Source organism: Cricetulus griseus, chromosome 4 (assembly GCF_003668045.3).
Source record: "Cricetulus griseus strain 17A/GY chromosome 4, alternate assembly CriGri-PICRH-1.0, whole genome shotgun sequence".
NCBI lineage: Eukaryota > Metazoa > Chordata > Mammalia > Rodentia > Cricetidae > Cricetulus > Cricetulus griseus.
In genome coordinates this window covers 122563697-122570887 of record NC_048597.1, presented here as the reverse complement: position 1 = coordinate 122570887, position 7191 = coordinate 122563697, and positions in this window count along the sequence as shown.

Here is a 7191-nt window from a genome sequence, read left to right as displayed (position 1 = left end):
TCACTTAGGCCTGTCTGGACAACAGTAGGTCCAGTGTTTACATGCATAAGTGTATAGCAGAAAACTGAAGTACTTAACTGCCAGGCTATTAGCTACTCTGATTCCCCCTGGTGTTATTAAATCTATGTTAGGTATTACTTTGAACTGTCTGTGGATTGTCTATGCTTTTTTAATAACACATACATACAAGTATGAAATTATAATATTACTAAAGATTAAATGTTTTCAAATTGTGTTTTTTTTTAAAAAGTATATACCCTTAATCAAAGTTTTTATTATGCTATTTATTGCCATTTTAGAAGCCTAGCCTCACTGAATAAAAATGCTTCAGCATTTGTGAAAAATTAAATGCCTAAAGTCTCTTCACAGCTGTTTAATGCATTAAATTCCTTAGTGCCACATAACAAATATTTGATTTCTGAAATTCAGCATTTACTGAAAAGAGCATCACTGCACTAAAAGTAGCCTTTTGCATTTTTCAACGTCTTTCACTTTTCTCGTTTCTGCTTCTGAAAACTCTCTGAGGTGTGCGTATTTGAATCTGAAGCATAGCTGGCATGGCGATCTCACATCTTTCCTCAGATAGTGAGCCTCTGTGAGCACCAATGGCAGGTCTGCTTCAAACTGATTCCAAATTCTTCCTTTAGAACATCTTCTAAAAGTTCTTTCAGAATAGACATAAGGATCAATTTGTTCTTTACACAGAAGAACATTTGATGCAAGATAACCCAGCGTGGTGGGAAGCAGATAAGGGCATAGGCAGACATCTGTGAGCATCCACATAACCCAGCGTGGTGGGAACAGATAAGGGCATAGGCAGACATCTGTGAGCATCCACATTGCCCTCCTTGCCTTCAGAGAGAAGGACCAGGAGGCAAAGATCTGTGTTTGAATTCCAGGTCACTAACATGGAAGACATATCTGTAATGTGACTAATAAAAACCCAGAGACAGATATTGGGGTTCAAGCTAAAAATCAGAGAAGCAAAGCAGCTGGTCATTAGCTCTTAAATCTAACTCAGACTGAAAGGGTTCTCTGGCTAGGTCTATGAATCCTCAGACCACAATCCTAGACTACCACCTTGTCCTTTTATACCTCTCAAATCCTGGGATTAAGGATGTGTGATCCCAAGTGCTGAGATTACCTTTGTGTGAGCTGTTTCTCTTTAGGCCTGGATCAATTTCATGTGGTTCAGTATGGCCTTGGACTAACAGGGATCCATCTACCTCTGGCTCCTGAGTCCTGGGATTAAAGGTGTGTGCTGCCACTGCATGGCTCTACAGCTCATGGCTAGCTTTGCATTCCGTACCCCCAGGCAAGCTTTAATAAATCATAAATAATATATCACCACAAATAACACTGTGCTTCTACACAGATTTCAACTCCATTCATCACACTAACAGCATAGGACACTTCTAGAAACTGAGACCCACTGGGTGTTGGTGGCTCACACCTTTAATCCCAGCACTCGGGAGGCAGAGGTAGGCGGATCTCTGTGAGTTCAAGGCCAGCCTGGTCTACTGAGCGAGTTCCAGGATAGGCTCCAAAGCCACAGAGAAAGCCTGTCTTGAAAAAAACAAAAAAACAAAACAAAAAAAAGAACTGAGACCCATGTATGATATGTCATACTGTCAGATACCAACTACATACTAAATGTCATCTCCAGCCAGATACTCATATATATGTATGTGATACATAAAATTGAGACAGTTTCCCATACTGCTTTCTATGGCCTCTTCAGCAATGGTGTATCAATTTATATTACAAAGGTATGAATGATCTCATTTCTTAGCTTATGTATAAATACTGGGTAAATACTAACAAAATAGATATAAATTTTATCATAGTTAATGACACAAACTTGTTCATTGTCCATTTAGTTAAATTATGTCAGCTGCTAATCTTGACATGGGCCTATTTTAGAAGGAAGCTCTTGCATTGTGATATACCATATGAAAAGAATAGCTTTCCCTTTGTTAAGATGTCTTTTCTACTTTTCCCCACTCCGAAGTCATCACTAACTGATGCCTGGCACAGAATGTTCCCTGCGTCTTCTTCATAGTATCTTTACCATTCATCACCTTCCAACTTAGGAAACATGGAAAAAGCAGTATTTCTCCCAAGCATATCTAGACCAAGGACACATCAGGCTCACCATATACTTCACTCACAGTTCATATCACATGGTTTAAAAAGAGCCAAAATCCAGATGTGGTGGCTCACATCTGTAATCCTAGCACTCAAGAGGTTGAAGCAGGTTTGCCCACAAGTTGCAGGCCAGCCTGAGCTATATGGTGACATCCAAGATAGTATGAGCCATATACTGAGTTCTAGGCATGGCTGGGCTATCAAGTAAAACTTTAAAAAACAAACATTAAAAATTAATTTAACGGTACTGCAGGCATATTGTTCGACTTGCCCCCAGTTGACCAAGCAACCTCAAGTCTGCTGAGATCACTGGTCTACTCCCACTCCCACTCAGGGCAGAGGTGAGCTTCAGCCCTTGCCTTGGGCCCAACTTCTGCCTGCCCACTCTAGGAACTCCCATCCTGGGGACTGCAGACAGATTGACTTGCCCCCAACAGACCAAGCAACCATGAGTCGGCTGAGATCCCTATGCTAGTCCCTCTCCTACACCATCAGAGTCTAGGGACTCTACACTGGCAAGACCTGAACATCCCAACACAGATGAAGCAGAAGAGAATGACCTTAAAAAGAACTTCATGAAGAGAGGAAATGAGAGAATCCTTCAAAGAAATGGAAGAAAGGACAAACCAAAAATTGCAAGAAACACTGCAAGGCTTGAAAGCCAAAATAGAGACCAAATAATAATAATAATAATAATAATAATAATAATAATAATAATAAATAAAAAACAAAGTCTGAGTGAATGCTGGAATTAAAAAGATGGGTAAATGATCAGGAACTACAGATGCAAGCATAACCAACAGAATACAAGAGATGGAAGACAGAATTTCAGGCGTTGAAGATACACTAGGAGAAATAGATTCATCGACCAAAGAAAATCACAAGTCCAGCAAATCCCTAACACAAACTATCCAGGAAATATGGGACACCATGAAAAGATCAAACCTAAGAATAATAGGTATAGAAGAAGTTAAAGAAACCCAACTCAAAGGAGCAGAAAATACACTCAACAAAATCATAGAAGAAAACTTTCCTAACCTAAAGAAAGATATGTCAATCAAAGTACAAGAAGCCTATAGAACACCAAATAGAGTGGACCACGAAAAAGTCCCCTCCTCACATAATAATTGAAACACCAAACATACAAGAAGAAGGAATATTAAGAGTAGCAAAGGAAAATGGCCAAGTAACATATAAAGGCAAACTTATCAGAATTACACCTGACTTCTCCATGGAAACACTGAAAGCCACAAGATCCTGGATAGATATTCTGTAAACACTAAGAGACCACAGATGCCAGGCCAGACTACCAAACCTGGCAAAGCTTTAATCAATATAAATGGAGAAAACAAGATATTCCACGACAAAACCAGATTCAAACAATACATAGCCACTAATCCAGCTCTACAGAAACTACTGGAAGGAAAACTCCAACTTATGGAAGTTAACTACACTCACAGAAACATAGGCAATAGATAATCCCACTTTACCAAAAGTCAGAAAAAAAAAAGCTGGGTAAATCCACACACAATACCAACAACAACAACAAGTCAAAAACAAACAAGAACTAACACTCAATGGTCCTTAATTTCCCTCAATATTAATGGTCTTAATTTGCCCATAAAAAGACACAGATTAGCAGAATGGATAAGAAGACAGAATCCATCCTTCTGCTGCATACCAGACACTCACCTCAACTTCAAAGACAGATGGTACCTAAGAATTAAAGGTTGGGGAAAGATTTTCCAAACAAACGGACCCAAGAAACAAGCAGGGGTAGCAATCCTAATATCCAACAAATTAGACTTTAAACTAAAATCAATCAAAAGAGATGAAGAAGGTCATTTCATTTACATCACAAGAAAAATCCATCAGGAAGAAGTCTCAATTCTGAACATCTATGCACCAAATACAAAGGCGCCCACATTCATAAAAGAAACATTACTAAAACTCAAATCACACATAAGACCTCACACAGTTATAGTGGAAGACGTCAACACCCCACTCTCACCACTAGACAGGAACACCAGACAGAAGATTAACAAAGAGTCAAAGGATATAACAGAAACTATGACCCAAATAGGATTAACAGACATCTATAGAACATTCCATCCAAACATAAAAGAATATACCTTCTTTACAGCCCCACATGGAACCTTCTCTAAACTAGACCACATCCTCGGTAACATACCAAACCTCAACAGATACAAAAAAAATGGAATAACACCCTGTATCTTATCAGACTACCATGCTTTAAATTTAGAATTCCACAAAAACACAAATTGCAGAAACCCTACAAACTCATGGAAATTGAACAATGTGCAATTGCACCATTCCTGGGTCAAATAAGAAATAAAGAAAGAAATTAAAAACTTCCTTGAATTCAATGACAATGGAGACACAACATACCCAAACATATGGGAGACTTTGAAAGCAGTACTAAGAGAAAAGTTCATAGCACTAAGTTCTCACATGAAGAAATTGGAGAATAGTCACACTAGAGAATTAACAGCACAACTGAAGGCTCTAGAACAAAAAGAAGCAAACTCAACCCGAAGGAGTAGACTCCAGGAAATAATCAAACTGAAGGCAGAAATCAATAAAATCCAAACAAAGAAAACACTACAAAGAATCAATGCACCAAAGTGTTGGTTCTTTGAGAAAATCAACAAGATAGACAAACATTTATCCAAACTAAACAAAAGGCAGAGAGAGAACAGGGAAATTAACAAAATCCGAAATGAAAGGGGGGGCATAACAATGGACACTGAGGAAATCCAGAGAATCTTCAGGTCATACTTTGAAAACCTGTACTCCACAAAATTTGAAAATTTAAAAGAAGTGGACAATTTTATGGACAGATATCACTTACCAAAATTGAATCAAGAACAGATAAGCAACTTAAACAGACCGATAACCTCTAATGAAATAGAAGCAGTCATCAAAAGTCTCCCAACTAAAAAAGCCCAGGACCAGATGGCTTCAGTGCAGAATTCTACCAGAAATTCAAAGAACAGCTAATACCAATACTCCTCAAATTGTTCCACACAATAGAAGCAGAAGGTTCGTTGGCAAACTCTTTTTAGGAGGCTACAATTACTTTGATACCCAAGCCACAAAAAGACACAACTAAGAAAGAGAACTATAGACCAATATCTCATGAACATAGATGCAAAAATACTCAATAAAATACTGGCAAACCGAAACCAAGAACATATCAGAAAAATCATCCACCATGATCAAATAGGCTTCATCCCTGGGATGCAGGCTTGGTTCAACATTTGAAAATCTGTCAATGTAGTCCACCATATAAACCAACTGAAGAAGAAAAACCACAGGATCATCTCACTAGATGCTGAAAAAGCCATTGACAAAATCCAACACCCCTTCATGATAAAGGTCCTGGAGAGATCAAGTATAACAGGAACATACCTGAACATAATAAAGCAATGTATAGTAAACCAACAGCCAACATCAAACTAAATGGAAAGAAACTCAAAGCTATTCCTCTAAAATCATGAACAGGACAAGGCTGTCCACTCTCTCCATATCTCTTTAATATTGTCCTTGAAGTTCTAGCTAGAGCAATAAGACAACAAAAGGATATCAAGTAGATACACATTGGAAAGGAAGAAGTCAAACTTTCACTATTTGCAGATGATATGATAGTTTACATAAGTGACCCAAAAAAACTCTACCAGGGAACTCCTACAGCTGATAAACACCTTCAGCAAAGTTACAGGATAAAAGATTAATTCAAAAAAAAAATCAGTAGCCCAAGTAATACAGATGATAAATGGGCTGAGAAAGAAATCAGAGAAACATCACCATTTACAATATCCACAAACAACATAAAATATCTTAGGGTAACACTAACCAAACAAGTAAAAGACCTGTATAGCAAGAACTTTGAGTCTTTAAAGAAATTAAAGAAGACACCAGAAAATGGAAAGATCTCCCATGCTCTTGGATAGATAGGATCAATATAGTAAAAAGTGGCAATCTTGCCAAAAAGCAATCTACAGATTCAGTGCAATCCCCATCAAAATCCAAGCACAATGCTTCGCAGACCTTGAAAGAACAATAATCAACATTATATGGAAAAACAAAAGACCCAGGACTGCCAAAACAATCCTGTACAATAAAGGAACCAGAGGCATCACGATCCCTGACTTCAAACTCTATTATAAGGAATATGCCTGAAAACAGCTTGGTATTGGAACAAAAATAGACAGGTAGACCAATGGAACCATATTGAAAACCCTGATATTAATCCACACACCTACGAACACCTGATTTTTGACAAAGAAGGTAAAATTGTACAATGGAAAAAAGAAAGCATCTTCAACAAATGGTGCTGGCATAAGTGGATGTTGGCATGTAGAAGACTGCAGATAGATCCATGTCTATTGTCATGCACAAAACTTAAGTCCAAATGGATCAAAGACCTCAACATAAATCCAGCCACACTGAACTTATTAGAAGAGAAAGTGGGAGGTACCCTTGAAGTAATTGGTACAGGAGACCTCTTCCTGAACATAACACTAGTAGCACAGACACTGAGATCAACAATTAATAAATGGGACCTCCTGAAACTGAGAAGCTTCTGTAAAGGCAAAGGACACAGTCAGCAAGACAAAACTGCAGCCCACAGAATGGGAAAAGATATTCCCCAATCCCACATCTGACAGAGGGCTGATCTCCAAAATTTACAAAGAACTCAAGAAGCTAGTCTCCAAAACACCAAATAATGGAATTAAAAAGTGGGGTACAGACATAAATATAGAATTCTCAATAGAGAAGTCTAAAATGGCTGATAGACACTTAAGAAAGTGTTCAACATCCTTAGTCATCAGGGAAATGCAAATCAAAACAACTCTGAGATACCTGTCAGAGAGGCTAAAATCAAAACACCAATGACAGTTTATGCTGGAAAGGATATGGAGAAAGGGGAACACTACTCCACTGCTGGTGGGAGTGCCAACTCTTGTACACTTTGAAAATCAGTAAGGTAATTCCTCAGGAAAATGGGAACCAGTCTAC